Genomic DNA, 19,309 nt, shown 5'->3' with positions numbered 1-19,309 from the left:
AGAACTCCATCCACACCCCCTGACACCAGGTCAGGTTCCTTTATTCCAGAGCCCCTGAGGCAGGGCTCTCCTGTCTTAGTCTTTAGAGAGACGTTGTCAACTTACTCCTTAGCAGCTAAGCAAGCTTCAGAAATTTCTCAACAAGAAGCTTCCACACAATCAAAGGTCCCTGCCTGTGTCTGTAGCAGCCAAGAGCTGTTAAGAAAGGAGATCAGAGCAGGTGGCCTTGTGCAGGGGAGTGGATGGGTGGGAGGCAGCGGTGTAAGCTCTGCATTGTCGTGGACAGAATAAAGGATTTCCACAACACTCTCCATGGGTACGTGGGTACGATTCCCTCCCTGCCTCCAGCCCTTTCTCTGTTCCTCTTATCGGGGGATGGAAGCATCACCCTACTCGTCTTTATCTGTAAAACCAAAGCCACTCCATCCTAGACATGGTGCTTCAGCGCCACTGCCTGAGGCTGTCCTCACTGCCGGTCTCTGACCAAAATAACCCCTCTCCTCATCAAGACCTAGGGGACGTAGCCATGATTGCCGTATCGGGCCTCTCCGACGTGGTAAGCCCATGCCAAGTGCCAGGCCTGGCCTCCAGCATCACCCATGTGCCACCACCACCCGCCTGGGGAGCCAAGCATGGCCTGGCCTGCCAGGGGTGGCACTGGGTGGGTTACCTTTCAGCCCTGTTCTGAGCCCAAGGCCGGGGTCTGTCTGCCCTTGGGGTTGCTGCGCAGAGAACCACCTAGAGTACGCTTATCCCTAGACAAGACATCTTCCCAGGAAGAGGAACAGAAGCAGCCCGGGGGCCTCCAGCCCCTAGAAGTTGCTTCTTTGCCTTTGCTTTCTCCTCTCCCTCTTTGCCGTCTGCTCTGCTCTTTCTTCATCCCTCCTGCCTCTCATCTTTTTCCTCCCCCAGACTTCTTTCTCTCCTTTCCACTCCTCCCCTCTCTTCTTCCTCTCTTGTCTTTTCTCCTTCCTTTTTGCTTTTGTTTCTCTGTCCCACCTGATTGTCTCTCTCCACATATTTCTCATCTGGGAAACTAGTCCGTAACTAAAATTCTGTGTTTTGATTTTGAGCGGCTGCCTCCATTCCCCCAAGCCATCCTGACCCCATCTTTTCACACACACACACACACACACACACACACACACACACACACACACACGCCTCCCCGCCCCTCCCCTAGCTCCCTTCCCCTCCCTCAGGCCTCAGCTTTCTCTTGACAGATGGGAGGGCAGTGAGCACTCCCTCTTTAAAACAACATTTAATCGCCGTTTTCTGTTCTTGGACATCAAAGCTGGGGCTTAGGCGCTGTGTTGGGGTCGTGGCGGCGCGGGCGCTGGGGGAGAGGAGGTGAGTGAATAGGGGCTGGGCTGAATGGGCTTTGTGTGACCGCCGGCTCTGCCAGCTTTACATGCTCTTTGACCCAGATATGATCTCATGGAGAGAAAGGGGCCCTGGCCAAGCCAGCCTGAGAATGCTCCCTCCGTGGCCTGACTCAACCCCTCTCCCCCCTGCCTGGGGCAGGCGGCCCTGAGGCCACCCCCTGCCAGCCCCTGCTGCTGCCACCCTCTACCCCAGCCCTGGCAATTGTGGGCAGCCTCGTCCAGAATGGATTTGCCAGGAGGGCACATTGCTGGGGTCAGAAGATGGGACAGGCACTGAGGCCGAGGCCGGGGCCCAGAAGACACCACTGCAAGGCTGCGGGGTGTTCTCCAGGGACCTTAAGCGGGAGCTCCCTGCATGCCCCGTAGTCTTGGCTGGGTTTAAGGATGTGCTTGGGTCATGTCAGCCTTAGCAGCTCTCCCGCCTCCCAGTGGCTCTGAGGAACTCCCCTCCTGTCCAAGGTGGAGAGCTGAGGCCCGCAGCCAGCAGAGGCTTGCTGAAGACTCGAGCAAGTTGCAGCCTGTGAGAAGAGGGATAAGGCCAGTTAAGTCCACGGTGGCTGGCTCCCTCCACTCAACATGGCCAGGCCTGCCATGTGGGAGCCCCCGACTCTGCTGGCACCAGGAAGGGAGGAGACTGGGGATCAGAAGATGACTGACCTCAGTGCTCTGCTTCTGCCCAGGCCTTCTCTCGGTTCTGTCCTCTGCTTGCTTGCTGCCCAGAGCGATTTTCCAAAAATGCAAATAGCATCATGTCACTCCCTGGATGAGAGTCCCCGGTGACTCCTCCGGACTCTAAAGATGGAATTCAAACTCCCTATCAAAGTTCCAAGACACCCTAAGTGACAGAGCCCCTGCTCGGCACCCCAACTTCATCCCAAGATCACTCTTGAGCCCCTGGGCCAACCCTTACTCTACTCCAGTCAATGGGACCACCGATGATCCGGGCCACACCGAGATCCATTCCCCTGTGGGCCTGTGCGTGTGCTGTGTCCTCTTCTGGGAGCTGCACAAACATGCACACCCCTTCTGTTGATCTCTCAACTTCTCGTTATTCACTCTTCAGCTCAAACCTTCTCTCTCTCAGGAAACCTCCTCTGGACCCCTGAAGCTGAATTAGCTGTAGAGTCTCTATAGTCGTCACCTGTTTCCTGAAATGTCACCATGACGAGACTGTCAGTTCCTTGAGATCAGGAATTGGGTGTTGTCTGTGTTCCCAGAGCCTCATGCTGCCTGGCACATGATGGGCACCCAGTAAATCTTTGTTGTATACATGGATAAAGAAAGAGAGGGAGAAGGATGGAAACAGAGAGGTAATTAGCACTCCATGGCACGTGCTGCAGTTGTCAGAGGCGAGTGAAAGCGGGGAAGCCGGAACATCACATGCCCACTCGGGCACCTCCCCAGGACACATGTACACACGCGGCAGAGGCCCAGTGAGGGCTCCTGCATCCCCACACCTGTGCCCATGTCGACTCATAGACCACCTGACCCGTGTCTGCCACGGTCAGAGGAAGGAGCAGGAGACAACAGGGCAGTGGCGCTTCATAGTTGGGAGCTGCCTGGGTGTTGCTCGGTGGGGTGGGGGGAGAAGTGGGGATGAGGGGTGTACATGTGACACCTGGTTCTCGGCCCACAGGGGCGGGTGCATCCCCCAGCTCTCTGTGTGGTTTCAGGCCCAGCCCCGCCGCCATCCCACTTCCACTTGTGGGCTGGCAGGAAGGCAGGCTCCTCTCCGGGCTGCGTTTTCTCCTCCCCAGGGGGTGCCTCAGTGAAAGTGAACTCGCTCATTTAAACCTGACTCTGCAGCCCTGCAGCCCCCTGCAGCGCTAATTACCCTGTAGTTCTAAACTGATTGCTGTACACTAAGCTTAAGCCCTCCTTTATTTATTTACTGACTACATTAATAGCAAAGCCACGCTGCATTCAGCCGCTCCCAACTGTACGCCGGCTGGCTGCACCCGTTCCCCCGTCTTCTCAGGGAGGTGGGGTGCAGAGATGCAGCCTGGCACAGGGCCCCCTTACTTGCACCCTGACTGAGTCCCTGGGGCCAGACCCCATGAGAATCATTGCCTTCATCCATACCGACTGCGGGACCCAGTGGGGCTCCTCTTGCTCTTGAGTCTGTGATAGTGGGAATACACAACACACAACAGCTCACCAACCACAGGGATCTGCTGTTGCCAACACACTCAGGATGCTGCCATTCAGCCTTCACTTGTGGGATGAGGTGCTGAGCGCTGGCCTCACTTTACAGATGGGTAAACTGAGGCTGTGATGCCACAGCTGGTAGGTGGTGTCTCAGGCGTGCGGCGCATTGAGGAGCTGGCCTCTCCACTTGACCCCACCCAGCCAGGTTTAACAATTTCCATTGTGTGTTCCCACAACTTCCACCCCTTGCCATGAGAAAGGGGCCCTTCCCTACGTGGAATTGAAACTGGTTGCTCTCAGCTTTTCTGTTTCATTCACCTGCTTGGCCAGAATTTACTGGTAACTTTGGGACGAGAGCCTTTCCTTCATCCTCAGCCTTTACTTTGCAGAACTAAGTTAGACTTTTGCATCCACCCCCATTTCCCTCCAGCACTCCCGCACCCGGGGATGTCTGGGGAGAGGAGGCCTGCTCCGGGCTCCCGTGTGGTCAAGTCCTGCCAGTTCTCCCATTCTGGGGTGCGGAAGTGCCCGTAACACACTGCTGTCCTTGCCTGCATCTCTGAGTGCCCTGAAATCCCCTGAGGCACAGCTGGGCCCTGGCCTTGGGGTACAGCAGCTCTCTGAAGACCAGATGGGCCCCATCGGGGTGCAGCATACCGACTCATGGAACCAAGCACCCAGGCTCTATCCACTCTGATGCCAAATAGCTTGGTGGCTGCCCTGCGGGGCACCCCAGAGGAAGAGGGGCAGCCGAGGTTTGGCAGAAGGAACCTGGGATTCAGTCGAGGGGACCTGGGTTTGAGGCCAGCTCTGCTGTGCACGGCGACCTTTGCTGCCTCTCAAAGGCTCCTGAAGGCCCCATTTCCTCAACCATGAGACTGGGGGGTCAGCAATACCTGCTCCACCCATCTTCAGGACAATTGTGAAGCCGACTATAGTAACGCACGTCAACTGGCTTTCTAAACACCACGGTGCTATAAACGGTGAGTTATAAATGGGGACAGGCTCTGGCTGGTCTGGAAGGGGAGCTGGGGTCCTGGATATTTATTTGCAGGACAGGAGTCCACGGAGCCAGGACCCAGGAGCCTGGGGTTCTGGAGTGACTGCAGCTGCTGCGGGCATCTCTGGGACTCTGTCCCCACCTAGTGGGCACTGGCTGCAGGTGCTTCTGCTGCTCAGGCCGCCTGGAAAGCAACTGGGGTTGCACATCCCATTAAAAGCTGGCCAGGTGCGGTGGCTTACGCCTGTAATACCAGCACTTTGGGAAGCCGAGGCGGGTGGGTCACCTGAGGTCGGGAGATCAAGACCAGCCTGGTCAACATGGTCAAACCCTATGTCTACTAAATATACAAAAATTAGCTGGGTGTGGTGGCGGGCACCTGTAATCTTAGCTACTCGGGAGGCTGAGGCAGAATTGCTTGAACCCAGGAGGGGGAGGTTGCAGTGAGCCGAGATCATGCCATTGCACTCCAGTCTGGGCAACAAGAGTAAAACTTGGTCTCAAAAAAAAAAAAAAAAAAAAAACCAAAAAAAACCTGCCTTGGTTCCTTTGGGTCCCCTGCTATCCCAGGTCAGGATAGGGCTGAGTAAGGAGGGAATGTGGTCCAGATTTGTGCCAGAGAAAGAACACTTTAACTACTCGAGGCTTGGACGTGGTGTTCAGCTGGGCTTTCCAGAAGTTTTCCTGAGTCTATATTTCTATCTTGACTTTTCTTCTCCCATCCACCAACTTACAGTATCAAATCCAACTCCTCCCACGCCTAAAAACCTGAATGGGAAGCTGCTGTTAGTCAGCCCTAACCCCAGGGATGCATGAGGCCTCATCTTGCATGAGGGAAGATCAACCTCAGATGGAATTCAGCTCCTCGAAAGCTTTGTGACTGGGAAAGAAGCAGGCAGGCCTGGAAGGGTTTGCAGAAGGAGCCCAGAGTGCCCCTAGGGCTGATTCACTGAGACCCTGGGACGTGACACTAAGAGGCTGCAGGGCAATGGGACAAACTCTTACTTCCTGAGGTCCTGAACCTTCCGAGAGCCTAGAAAACCCATAATGGTGGGTCGCGGAAGTCAGCTCCTGCCTTTAAATCCAACTGCCCTTTAAACATTTTTTATTTCTTATCTTCAACTTTTAAGTTCAGAGGTACATGTGCAGGATGTGCAGGTTTGTTACACATCGTGGTTTCTCGCACAGATCATCTCCTCAGCTAGGTGGTAAGCCCAGCATGCATCAGCCATTCCTCCTGATACTCTCCCTTCTACCCCCACCAATCCAGCACAGGCCCCAGTGTGTGTTGTTCCCTGCCACGTGTCCATGCGTTCTCACTGTTCAACTCCCACTTATAAGTAAGACCACACGGTCGGTATTTGGCTTTCTGTCGAACTGCTCTTTTAATGCAGTGAGTGAGCCTGGTGCCTGTCCCAAACCCTCCACACCCCACTTCTAGCTCTCAGAACTAGTTGACCAGCCAACCCCAGACTCTGGGTGTACAGATGATTTGATTGGAAGTGATCTGAGGACAGGCTATCTTGTCTCTCCCCTTGCCTCTCAGCACCTCCAGCCATCTCAAGTGGATGCAACTAAGTGGTTTCGAAAACACCAACAGGAAATTTCTAGGACTTTAGGACTCTAGGACTCTGGCCAGCTGTGGAGATCCTCAGAGAAAAACACACCCCTGGCTCCCGACCACCTGTCAGCACTTTTGGAAACAGCAGCATTTCACTTTGCTTTCCCCTCCATGCTGACCCATGTGGTCTTCAGCGTAAAGTGAGCTTCTAGCGACACGAGCTGGAGAGAAAGAGGCAGTGCATCCTGGCGGTTTGTCTGATGGACAAGGCAAGGGAGAGATCTTCCCTAGTAACTCCCCATCTAGGAAGGAGGGAGTCACAAATGACAGGGGAGGTGGGACACTGGCCCTCATCAGCTCAACTTGACGGATACTCACCTCACTCTCAGAAATCCTCCAGTTAGCATTCCTCCTTCACCCCCTTCACAAACACGGGTACTTGCCCTTTCCCTGAATTCTCCATGGCACAGCTGAGACCAGCCTGGGACATTTAAATTAGATTTCTCTGAAGTCTCAAGGACGACAAAAGAAAACAAGCACCAATGTAACTGATTACCCCCATTTGTCTAAGAGAAAAAAAGTTATTTTTTACAATTATGATTCTTTTCTCTTTTCTCCTTTCCCCTGTTCCCTGCTTCCTACTTAGCTCTTTAGAAATGGTTTTAACCTTTACCTTCCCTTCACCAGACACTCCCTACAGGGCGAGCTTACCTAACTGTGTGTATACTTAGCAGCTCCAGAGTGGAACTCTCTCCTACCAGGAGCTTGCCTCGAGAGACAGCAGTCAATTTACAACCTGAAGTGTGCCTGCTACAAAACACTTTCCCACCTGAAGAGTATCTCAAGACCACAACCACTTTATAACCATGATCACTTTGTAGCCCAGCTCTGCCCATGATGGCACCAGCCTAACCACCTGGTAGATAACACACAAACCACGTGGCCCCCACACCTGCTGGCTCCCTCCCCTGCATGCCGTTCATGCCAAGTCCCCATTTAAAAGCCCCGACTTTCTGCCCCAAAAGTGAAGTGCTTGCCTTAAATTCAGAGGCCCGGACTTCCTCCCCTAAGCTACACTTTGGAATAAAGTCACTTTCTTTATACCAGACCTCTTGTTAGTTGGACTGTACACGTGGTAAGCAGCTGAACCTGCATTTTGGTTACACCAAGAACAGCATACCATTAGATCATCCAGTTCATAGGCAGTAGCATGGGTATCCAATGCCATGCCTTCCTGCCTGGTTCTCTGCCTCCTTCAGCAGACAGGGCCCGTCTTTAATCCCTGCCACTGACAAGCCTGATAAAGTGAGACCCAGAGTAACGTGGGCTTGCTGTTTTGAATGGACTATGTGTCCATCCTCATGAAAGTCGGCGCCTCCTGACCTGGGCTCTGGATCGTGTCCTCTCAGTCTTCCCAAGCTCTTTGCTCCTGCACTTGTCTTCTCTTTGCTACATCCATTTCCCCATCTCTTCCTGATTATTCACCTCAGCAGAGAACACCTCCCATTTTAGCAAGCCTTTCCTTGAGCCCACGTCCCCCTTTAGCTTCCACCCATATTGCTCTTTTCCTTGGGAGGGCAAAATTCTAGAGAGCTGTCTGCAGACACAGTCTTCTATCCTTTTTCTTACAACAGTTTCCAGTTTGAGTTTTATCTCTGCTATTCCTTTAAAATAATCTTTTCAAGTTCACCAGTGGTTCCACCTTGCAATGGCTTCTTTGCTGGTCTGAAAATAGGGGATTAACAAACTCAGGTTCTTCCTGGCATCCTCTCACAAAATAGTCACACACAGCTTCTGACACCTAATGTATAGGGCTCCTCCCCACACACCAAGCAAGCCCTCCTCCAGCAGCTGACCCCAGCTGGGTGCCCTCTAACTCAATGCAGTTCCAACGCCACCTACCTGGAGATAGCATCAGACCCCACGTTTAAGGGTTCAGTCTCACAAGACCGCCTCCCACTTCCAGTGCCAATCTCAAGCTCCAGGTTGTTTGACCTGTGCTTCTGATGACTGACCACATATATGTATCAGGGTTCCCACAACCTCCTCATTGGGTTTAATTAACTTGCTAGAGTGACTTACAGAACTCAGGGAAGCATCTACATTTACCTATTTACTATAAAGGATATTAGAAAGGATATAGTTGAAGAGATGCAGAGGGTGAAGAATGGGAAGGGGCTTGGAGCTTCCACACCCTCCCTGGGTGCGCCGCCCTCCTGGAACCTCCAAAGATTCAGCTGTCTGGAAGCTCTCTGAACCCTGTCCTTTTGGGTTTTCATGGACACTTCATTGTGTAGGCATGATTGATTAGTCACTAGCCATTGGAGATTAACTCATCCTTCAGCCCCTCTCCCCTCCCTGGATGTTTCGGGGTGAAGCTGAGAGTCCCATCCCTCTAATCCTGCCTTGACCTTTCCAGCACCCAGCCCCCATCCTGAAGCTGCCTATTGGCTACCAGCACCCCCCTCTGATAAATTCATTCACATATGAAGAGACATTTTTTTAACATAAAATCGCTTTGAAGATTTCAAGGATTTTAGGAGTTGAACGCCAAGAGACAGGGACGAAGACCAAATGTATATTTCACAATATCACAGCTGGCTTTACCTTCCTTGATCTTCCAACAGCTTTCTACATAACTGACTTGCTCCTTTCGGAAACACTTCTGGCTTCCCCTCCCTCACTGGCTGCTGCTACTCAGTCTCATTGGCTGACCCCAACATCTTTTTCTGCTGGAGCTCTGCGTGTTAGACAATCTCTGAAAGGTTCTTTGACACTCTTACTTTGTCTAGCTACATTCTCGCCCACCCTGATGTCTCCTCTATTTCTGTCGCTTTTGGGGTGTGGCTCTGGGAGATTATTCCTTAATTGTTACCTGCCTTGGCCACATTTGAAGTGAGTCTTGGGATTGAGCCTGCTTTGGGACTGGATGGCTTTCAGGACCAGCCCAACACCTGCTTGTGCAAGTCTGGGAGACTGAGTGTGGTTTTAAGCACCAAGAGTTAAAGACATTGTGAGGCCAGGTTCATGGACTTTTGGCAATTCCGTTTATCCAAAAATAGCCTTTGACTGTATTTGCTTCCAATCGATTTCTTATGCCAGTAACTCATCAACCATGACTGAAGTTCTCTCCTGGTCCTAGTTGTCCTATCTGTTATTATTATTTTTCTTCTGTACCTTCAAGTCTCCTTGTCAACTTCCTGGTGGCTACCTTGAGGTCATCTGAGAGTCAGCTTCGGTGGGAAGAGCAACGCCTTCAATCTGATGTTTGTCACAGTACTGAGTCTCTGTAAGGTCATTTTTTTTCTTTCTTTTTTTTAATTGTACTTTAGGTTCTGGAGTACATGTGCAGATCATGCAGGGTTGTTGCATAGGTATGTACATAACAAAGTGGTTTGCTGCCTCCATTCCCCCTTCATCTATATCCGGCATTTCTCCCCACGTTATCCCTCCCCACTCTCCCCTCCACCGTGTCCCTCCCCTAAACCCCCCCAACAGACCCCAGTGTGTGATGCTCCTCTCCCTGAGTCCACATGTTCTTATTGTTCAACACCCGCCTATGAGTGAGAACATGTGGTGTTTGGTTTTCTGTTCTTGTGTCAGTTTGCTGAGAATGATGGTTTCCAGATTCATCCAAGTCCCTAAAAAGGACATGAACTCATCGTTTTTTATGGCTGCGTAGTATTCCATGGTGTATATGTGCTATATTTTCTTTGTCCAGTCTATCATTGATGGGCATTTGGGTTGGTTCCGGGTCTTTGCTATTGTACACAGTGCCATGATGAACATACTTGTGCATGTGTCTTTATAATAGAATGATTTATAATCCTTTGGGTATATACCCAGTAACGGGATTGCTGGGTGAAATGGAATTTCTATTTCTAGATCCTTGAGGAATCGCCACACTGTCTTCCACAATGGTTGAACTAATTTACACTTCCACCAACAGTGTAAGAGTGTTCCTATTTCTCCACATCCTCTTCAGCACCTGTTGTCTCCAGATTTTTTAATGGTCGCCATTCTAACTGGCATCAGGTGGTATCTCAGTGTGGTTTTGATTTGCATTTCTCTAATGACCAGTGATGATGAGCATTTTTTCATATGTTTGTTGGTCTCATATTTAATGCTTGAAGCCTTTTCCAGTTTTATTACTGTAATTTAGGATTGAGAAGCAGTTAGCTTTCCTATATCCAAGAAAACCCCAATTTTTGGATTCCTCCTACTTACATTTATTTCTTCTTGAGAAATTGTCAGTTATTACCTGAACATATTTCTTCATAGTAATATCTTGCTACAACACTGAGGAGCAATCAACACATACTAATATGTGTCCCCCATCCCACCTCGCTGCTTCCCTTAGAGCTATAGGCTTCGTATATACTTGGCTTGGTCTATCTTTTAAGTTGTTGCAGACAAGACTTTTCCTAAATGTTTTATTCATGCCCACCACAGGGCTCTGTCTTTCTAACCACCTATCTTGCTCTTCTTACTGCCAGCAAAGGCTCTAAATAAACATGCCACTGTCTACCTTCCTCAGCATCTTCTTCCACCCTTTTTCCACCTCTATACCCAGACTCACTCTGATTCATTTGTTTCCAGAACAGACCTTTGAATATGCTGTTCCCACTGCCAAGAGCTCTCTGCCCACTACCACCCCCAATCCCACTCCGTATCTTTGCATGGCTACCTCCTTCACATACAATTTGGGTCTCAGCTCAAATATTGCCTCCAGTGGGGTCTTACCTGACCATCTGCTATGGTTTGAATGTGTCCCCCAGAAGTTTATGCATTGGAAACTTAATTCTTCTGCCTTCATGAATGGATTAATACTATCATGAAAGTAGGCTTCTTACCTTGAGAGTGGCTTTGTTAGAAAAACAAGCTCTCTCTGGCTTGCTTACTCTGTCTTGCCATGCAATTCCTCTCACCGTGTCATGACACAGCACAAAAGCCCACACCAGATGCTGGTGCCATGCCTTTGGACTTCCCAGCCTCCAGAACCATGAGCTGAATAAACTTTTATTCTTTGAAAAATACCCACTCTGTGGTATTTAGTTACAACAAGACAAAATAGACTGAGACGCCGTCCCATGTAAAGTTTGTTTTCAGCTGAGTGCAGTGGCTCACACTTGTAATCCCAGCACTTTGGGAGACCAAGGTGGGCAGATCACCTGAGGTCAGGAGTTTGAGACCAGCCTGACCAACATGGTCAAACCCCATCTCTACTAAAAATACAAAAATTAGCTGGGTGTGGTGGTGCAAACCTGTAATTCTAGCTACTGAGGAGACTGAGGCAGGAGAATTGCTTGAACCCAGGTGGCAGAGGTTGCAGTGGGCTAAGATTATGCCACTGCACTCCAGCCTGGGTGACAGAGTGAGACTCCGTCTCAAAAAAAAAAAAAAAAGAAAATACATAAAGTTTGTTTTCCCTAGCGTTTACGACTGTTTGATATTATCTTCTTTATTTGTGTACTTGTCATGGTTCATGTCCTAGTCCCCTGCATTTGGACCCTATGAGAGTCAGGGCTGTATTGGCTTTGTCTGCCACCATAGCGTTGGCATTATGAAATGTGCTTGCCATGCAATTGTTATGACTACAAATACGGATGCCTACCTAATACTCATTGTGTGTCATGCCAGACACTAGTTCGTTAAAAATATTTTTTAAAACTTCAAATATATGCAAAAATAGAATAATATGATGAACTCCACATAATACCCATCACCCAGATGCAACATTGTTAAGATTTTGCCACACTTGCTTCATCTATTCCTCTTTCTATTGTTCCTTTTTTGTCTTTCATTTCTTTTTTCTCTGTTGAAATATTTTAAAGAAAATCCCAGACATCACGTTATTTCACCACCACATACTCCAATTCATGCCTTTTTTTAAAATGAATTTTTCTCATTCAACCTCTGTGCCATCCATATCTTTCCAACATTAGGAATGATTCCTCAGTATTCTCACTCAGTCTATGTTCAGATTTTCCTGATTGCTCCAAAATTAAGTTTTTAAAGTTGACATATTTGAATTAAGAGCCAAGTCAGACCCATACACTGCATTGATTTGTTATTGCTCTTAAATTTCATTTTCCCCATGTGTTAACTTGTTGTAGGAAGGAGTGATGATTATTAACGATTCAGTTATGAGATGATGAGGGCCTGAAATGGGGCTGGCTCGTAGGAGTAAAAGGAGGAGATGATCTGAAGAGACCCTGTGGAGCAGAGTCATCTGCTTAACCCAGCTTTAGGCCAGTGGAGTGGTGACGTCGCTGACCTTTCCGAGACACTTGGGAGCTACCAGATCAACAGTGGCCTTGTTTCCTCTTACAGGGTCCCTAGTGTGACAGCTGACGGGAACCTCACAGATGAGCTCACTGTACCTCTTGTTTTAGTTCCTTTCCCAGCCTCTCCCAGCTGGGCAGAGCGTCTGTACAGTCCTCCCAGGTGTTCAGAAAGTTCCCTCTTTATCTTGCATCCTCTGGAGCTTGTTAGGACAGGGTCAGCCTCCATACCCGGGACTTACCGTGGTTCCCAGACCAGCTGTGCAACCAACCTCATGACTGTTAAAAAATGTACTCAAAGCTGGCTCCCCGCCTTAGACCTCCTACACCAGAATTCGTGGGGATGCCACCTGGGAATCTGAAAGCAGATTGCCTTTCACAGCCAAGCTTTCGGAGGCATTGTGTCATAGGTTTTCTCCAATCTTGTAGTTGTTTATGGTGAGAGGCAATTCTAGTAACTGTTTCTCTGCCATGGCCAGAAGACAAATTTCTGTTCTGATTTTTAAATTTGAATTAGTTCACTTAATCTTTTCATCAACTCTAAGAGGTAGATTATTGTCCTTGTGTTTTCACACATTAAAAAAAAAAAAAAAAACTGGGGGTAAAAGAGCCTAAATAACTTGTCCACGGACACATGTTTTATAAGTGCCAAAGCCAGATTTTGAATCTAGGCAGTTTAGCTCCAGACTCTGTGCTCTTACATAATAGGTGCTTAATGAATATATTTTGGATAAATGCACTGATGGCTTTCTCTTCTGTCGTTCTTGCCCATTTAACCTCTGTTGTACTTGCCAGGAAAATCTCAACCTTACCTCAATCCAATGTCTTCTCCTCAGCACCAGGACACCTCCGCACACTGCAGAAAATCCAACGTCTGGGCAGACCGAGTTCCTGCCAAGTTATCTGGGCCTTCAACAATCCCTAATAATTCTGTATTTCCCTAGTTTTTGTTTTCCATTTCCATAGGGTTCTTGTCTGAATCTCAAACACCTACACCTCCCTATTCATTACTTTTAGGAAAAACAACATTTTCAGCTGAACTCTCAGCTTTCTACACATCCCTTATGCATTTGACGTTTATTGGCATCTGTGCCTTTCCTCTACTGTCAAAATATTTAGTGTTTCTCTGTCAGAGGCTCATCCACTTTTAGCCACTGCCCTGTCTTTCTTCCCGTTCACAGCCAGGCTTTCAGAGGTGTTGTTTGCATTTTCTGTCCGCACTTCGTCACCACCCTCTCACCTCCAGCTGACTCCATCACTACAATCTGGCTTCTGACTCATTACTCTATTCATTTACTAGTGTCAGCTTTTATCTTTATTAATTTTGTCTTTGCATGTTATTTAAATATACTTGTTATTCTTTTTTTAACTTCTTGATTTAGATGCTTAATGCATGTATTAATTTTCTTCTGTTTATTAATATAAGAAAAATAAGGCCATAGATTTTCCTTTCCCTTGTGTCCTATAGGTTATTATGTGTACAGTTTTAAAAGTTCTAGTTTTCAATTTTTTGGTTTCTTCTTTAATCCAAAAATGTTTAAGAAAAAAATTTTTAATTTCTGCATGGTAGAGCCTTTTGTTTCTGTAATGATTATTTATTTTGTTGCAATTTGATCAGAGAATATTTTGTATTATTTCTACTTCTTGAGAGTTTAAACAGTTTCTCTGTGGCTTTTTATGTGCTCAGCTTTTGTGAATATTGCACGGGTACTTTGAAAAGAAAGTGTCTATTTTCTATTTTTAGATTAGAGCATTCAATATATGAATTAACTAAATTTGAATTATTAATTATATTTTAATATATTCTATGGTCTATTCTAATAATTAATGAATTATTAATTACATTTTAATATATTTACTTAGGAACATAACAGAGGAAACCTGTGCCCTTTCCCTGGGTATGGTCTAGAAAGTGTCAAGACTCCAGACTCATCTCTATTCTCAACACGGTGCTGGAGCAGAAGCAGTGCTTTGACGGTTGTTTCATAGGCCAGAGCACTATAAGCAGATGCAGAGTGACTTCCCTTACTCCCAAGTGGGTATATGAATTTGCCAGTGTTGCCATAACAAAAGACCACAGACTGGGTGGCTTCAACAGCCGAAATTTATTGTCTCACTCTTCTAAAGGCTGGAAGTCCAAGATCAAGGTGCTAGCAGGGTTAGTTTCTGGCGAGGCCTCTCTCCTTGACTTGCAGATAGCCACCTTCTCAGTGTGTCCTCCTATGACCTCTTCTCTGTGTGTGCTTCCCTATTCTGATAAGGACAGCAGTCCTACTGGCTTAAGGCCCTATTCTATGACCTAATGTAACCCTAGTTACCTTTTTGTTCAGTTCTTTTTTTTTTTTTTGGTTTCACTCTTGCCTAGGCTGGAGTGCAGTGGCGCAATCTGGGTTCACTGCAACCCCTGCCTCTCAGGTTCAAGTGATTCTCCTCCCTCAGCCTCCCGAGTAGCTGGGATTATAAGTGTGCACTACCACATCCTGCTAATTTTTGTAGTTTTTTAGTAGAGACAGAGTTTTACCATGTTGGTCAGGCTGATCTCAAACTCCTAACCTCACGTGATCCACCTGCCTTGGCCTTCCAAAGTGCTGTGATTACAGGCTTGAGCCACCATGCCCGGCCCTTAATTACCTTTGCAAAGGCTCTATCTCCAAATACAGTAGTCATAATTGGGGTCAAGGGGTTCAACTTGCGAATTTTGGTAGGGGACAGGGAGGAAGGCACAATTCAGTCCATAAAAGTAGAGAATGGGAATAGAAGAGAAAGGGAAACATTTTTTTTTTGAAGGCAGAAAGACATAGAGATTGGGTAAAGGGGATGTTGCAACCTTTTAAAATTTGTGATCTTGAACCAAATTATACAATATACTTTCAGGGGGTCGGGAGAAAAAAGAAAAAAATCATATGTATATATACTTTTAGTAGGTACCAGTAGTAGGGACACAGTTAGCCCTTGTGTCTGGCACCAAGTACCACCCACCCCAACTCCAGTGATGGGAGCCTGTAAATGACTGAGATTTAATGTCTTCTACCCATTTGAATGGGGACATAAAGAAGTAATTCAGTGCAGTTAGAGAGCAGATGCTTCTTGCACACCTATCCCACTGCATCCGTGGCTCCAGCTCAGGTCTCTCTGTGAGTTTTCAACCTGCATCTGGGTTAGATTCAATGTTTCAGCCTCAAGCCAAGCATGCTCCCAATGAAACCCCTCACTTCTCGTCACGTCATCCTCTTCACCCTCATCGAAACCTGTTCTTCTCTCTGTGTTCCCTAGTTTACGAATTACCAGCATCTACCCGGTGGTCTGGGACAGAAACCAGGGTGTTGTGTTTGGGAGCTGAAAACACTAAAGACCAAAACCCAGTGAAGATGTCTTCATCCTAGTATCTCACACCTCGTGGGGGGTTCACAGGAGATTTTGTTTAAAAATTAATTGGGTGTGCTACTTAAAAACCCACTGTAGAAGAGAGTCCAGTACAGTGGAGCAGAGGAGACTGGAAACCCTGAGCCACTGAAAAGCATGGAGTCTGGCTGAGGGGGGCGTTTGCGCAGAGAAGGAACTGGAAGGAGGGGGAGGTGGTGGTGACAGAGGTGAATACCTGGGAAAGGAAGGTTTAGGAAACTTCCTTCATTGGCTGTTCAGTTCTTCACCCAAATGTCTAGAGGTGGAGCTGGGGTTGGGGGATGGTTACGGAGTCTGAACTCATTTAAGAAGGGTTCAGGGGATCAGATGGTTTGCTCCTTCCTAGACAGACTCCCTGCCCTCCATGATTCTTCAGGAATCCACGGCACCTGACATTGTTTGGGCGGATTGTGAGTCCACAGCTCACCTGGACTACTTCAAATCCGGCCGGAATCTTTTGGGAAATGGATTCCTCCATTTCCTGCAGAAGGACTACAGTGACATGTTTAAGGCAGATGCTGCTCTCCTTCAATCTTGCAGGAGGTCTGTGGGCGATCAGGGTAGCTGTGAAGACTTTCAATGAGGTACTGATCTCCTTCAACCCTAAGACAGGGTTAGGGAGGGAGGCCGGTGAGAGCCATCAGGTAACTGACAGTCACTTTGGACCTTCAGAATGTGTGGAACTGCCAAATGGGAAAATGTCAGCTACACTTGATACATAGTTCATGATGGGAGGCCCTCAAAGTCTCTGAGGTTTCTGAGGTCGAGATTTCCTGCCCCCCATAAAATCCAAGAACTGTATCTTTGATGTCCTAAGTGAAGCTTCGAGGGTATCAGAAAATAGGAAGCCACCCTCCGCTTGTAGGTGGCCTAGGCTGCTCTGCCCATCACCATGGTGGCTCATGAGAACACCACTGTGGGTGGCTTTCAGATTTGCTCCTGGGGTAACAATGGTACTAGCCAGGTTAGACCATTAAAATCAAATAGTGGGTATGTTTTCCATAATTAACATGAGAAAAAATAACATAACCCCCTAGATAGACTTTTCCCAGGTAAAATTTTTCTGCCATAAATTTTCCTTAAGTCTCTGGTGCCTACCTCAATCTATCTGCCACTGTGCCCTATGGATAAAACAAATGAGCAGGGAGCAAATGAAGAGTAGCGGCCGAACCCAGGAGGGAAGGAGCATGCTAAGTTCAAGAGCCAGTGCTTTCCTGCATCTGCATGTATGTGCCTCTGATTTTATATTGCCTATGGACCTGAATACTGTCGTGTGGCATGTTTCCTCCTGGCAAAATTGTTCATAATTTGTGTGTTAGAATTAAAGAGATAACTATTTCCTGTTGATCTGCAAAAAGGACCAAGACTTCCAGGTGCTCTGCCATCTGAAGATGTTTGGAGACCAGTTACCCCTCAGGGATAAGAGGGTGAAAGATTCCAGCTTAGGCAGATGGTGAGAGGTGCTTCTTGCTGGATAAGAGGTTAGAGGCTGGGCCAGAGGAGGAATTATAACGGGTTAAGCTAGTTTTCTCTCTTTACTGCCTTGTTCATTTTGGAAGCCCCTTGTCCAAATGTTATTGATATTTTTGGGTTATCCCAGTCTCTCCTAGCTGGAGAGAAGGCAAGATAGGAATAAGAGACCAAGGGTTCTGTGCATAGACCCTGTATTCTCATTTGAGTCCCCATGCTGCCAAGCAAAATTCTTAGAATACAGTTGGTGCTTAATAAGTGTTTGAGGCCAGGTGCAGTGACTCGCACCTATAATCCTAGCACTTAGGGAGGTTGAGGTTGGCACATCACTTGAGGTCAGGAGTTTGAGAACACCCTGGCCAATACGGTGAAACCCTATCTCTACTAAAAATACAAAAATTAGCTTGTGTGCTGGCATGTGCTTGTAATCCCAGCTATTAGGGGGCTGAGGCAGAAGAATCACTTGAACTTGGAGTTGGAGGTTGCAGTGAGCTGAGATCGTGCCACTGCACTCCAGCCTGGGTGACAGAGCAAGACTTTGTCTAAAAAAAAAAAAGTTTGAGATCATGTTACAGATGGTCTCAGTGGGTCCACAGAGCACTTCAGTGAAGAACACTTGGAAGAGGAAAGCCAATGTCCTCATGAATGTGACCAGGTATCTCTGAACAGTTTATTCACAGTGGTTGAATAGCAGTTGAAGTGGCATAGCTGGTTCTCTCCTAGTTGCCACCTCACTTCTCAGTGACTTCCTGCTCCTAACACTCCCCTCCTACCCAAATCATCCCTGCTCAGTGCTGGGAACTGTGCCCAGTGATGCCTAAGGCTGTTAGTGCAGATAAAATTTCAGATCTTAGAGGGTGCATTCCCAAGTGGTTGGCTCTCTACACCCCAAACAAGCATGTTTGGGAGGCCGAGGAGGGTGGATCACGAGGTCAAGAGATCGAGACCATCCTGGTTAACACGGTGAAACCCCGTCTCTACTAAAGCTACAAAAAATTAGCTGGGCATGGTGGTGCGTGCCTGTAATCCCAGCTACTCAGGAGGCTGAGGCAGGAGAATTGCCTGAACCTAGGAGGCGGAGGTTGCAGTGAGCTGAGATCGCGCCATTGCACTCCAGCCTGGGTAACAAGAGTGAAACTCTGTCTCAAAAAAAAAAAAAAAAAAGAAGTTTAAAGAAAGTAGATCCTTTTGGGAAACGTGGACTTCAGAGGCATACTTTGGTACTGACGATTTAGAAATATTATTTTTTCTAAAACAGGTGGACTAATTAGGAAAGTGACTAATTGGCATTGGCCCTGGGGCCACCATTATTAGCTCCTTCCTGTCTGTGAGTCTGTCTATGAGACCATCACCTCCAACGATATCGACAAGAATGGCCTGGAGCTGAAAAGGTAGTGGAGACAGAGGCTGAAGTCATTTGAGTAGTCTCCAGTGGTAAAATATGTACGTGAACTCGAAGGAATAACGTAAGGAGTTTGGTGTTTGCTTTTGCACCTTGAGGATGCCAGAGCTTCGCTTGGCTCGCTGAACCAAGAATTTTCTGTGGGGGCTCATGTAGAAATGGTAAGAAAGGTGGGACGTCAGTGGAACCACAGGAAGAAGAAAGGAAGAGTGAGTTCTATAAAACTCGAAGGAGGGAACTCAAATAGATGGCTAACAACAAGCCTGGAGCCAGAAAGAATCTGTCTGAAATGCCAGGGTCTAACCCAAGAATATGTATAGTAGGCAGGATGGCAGTCAGCTGGCTTTTGATGGCAGGCAACCGTTCTGACTGGTCAGTGTTTCTGTTGTTCCAATTGAAACCTCCAGGCTTTTGACCTCAAACCTCTGGAACCTTTCTGTGGGTCTCCTGAGATGACCTTTCAATGCTGGGAACAAGGAAACACAGAGAAGGCCATTGCTTGGGTTGGAGTTAGTAATGGAACTAAGAGCAATCTAACTTCCAGGCAGAACAGAATTTACTTACCTTGCGTAATTTCAGGGCACCGGGGAAGTCCACCATCTTCACTTCCCAAATACCACATGCCCTAGTTAAGTAAGAAGGTTGCAGTTGTTCATC

This window comes from Sapajus apella, unplaced genomic scaffold (assembly GCF_009761245.1).
Source record: "Sapajus apella isolate SASKATOON/1434 unplaced genomic scaffold, GSC_monkey_1.0 scaffold16, whole genome shotgun sequence".
Lineage (NCBI taxonomy): Eukaryota > Metazoa > Chordata > Mammalia > Primates > Cebidae > Sapajus > Sapajus apella.
The sequence above is the reverse complement of the archived record's forward strand: the minus strand, read 5'-3'. Positions refer to the sequence as shown.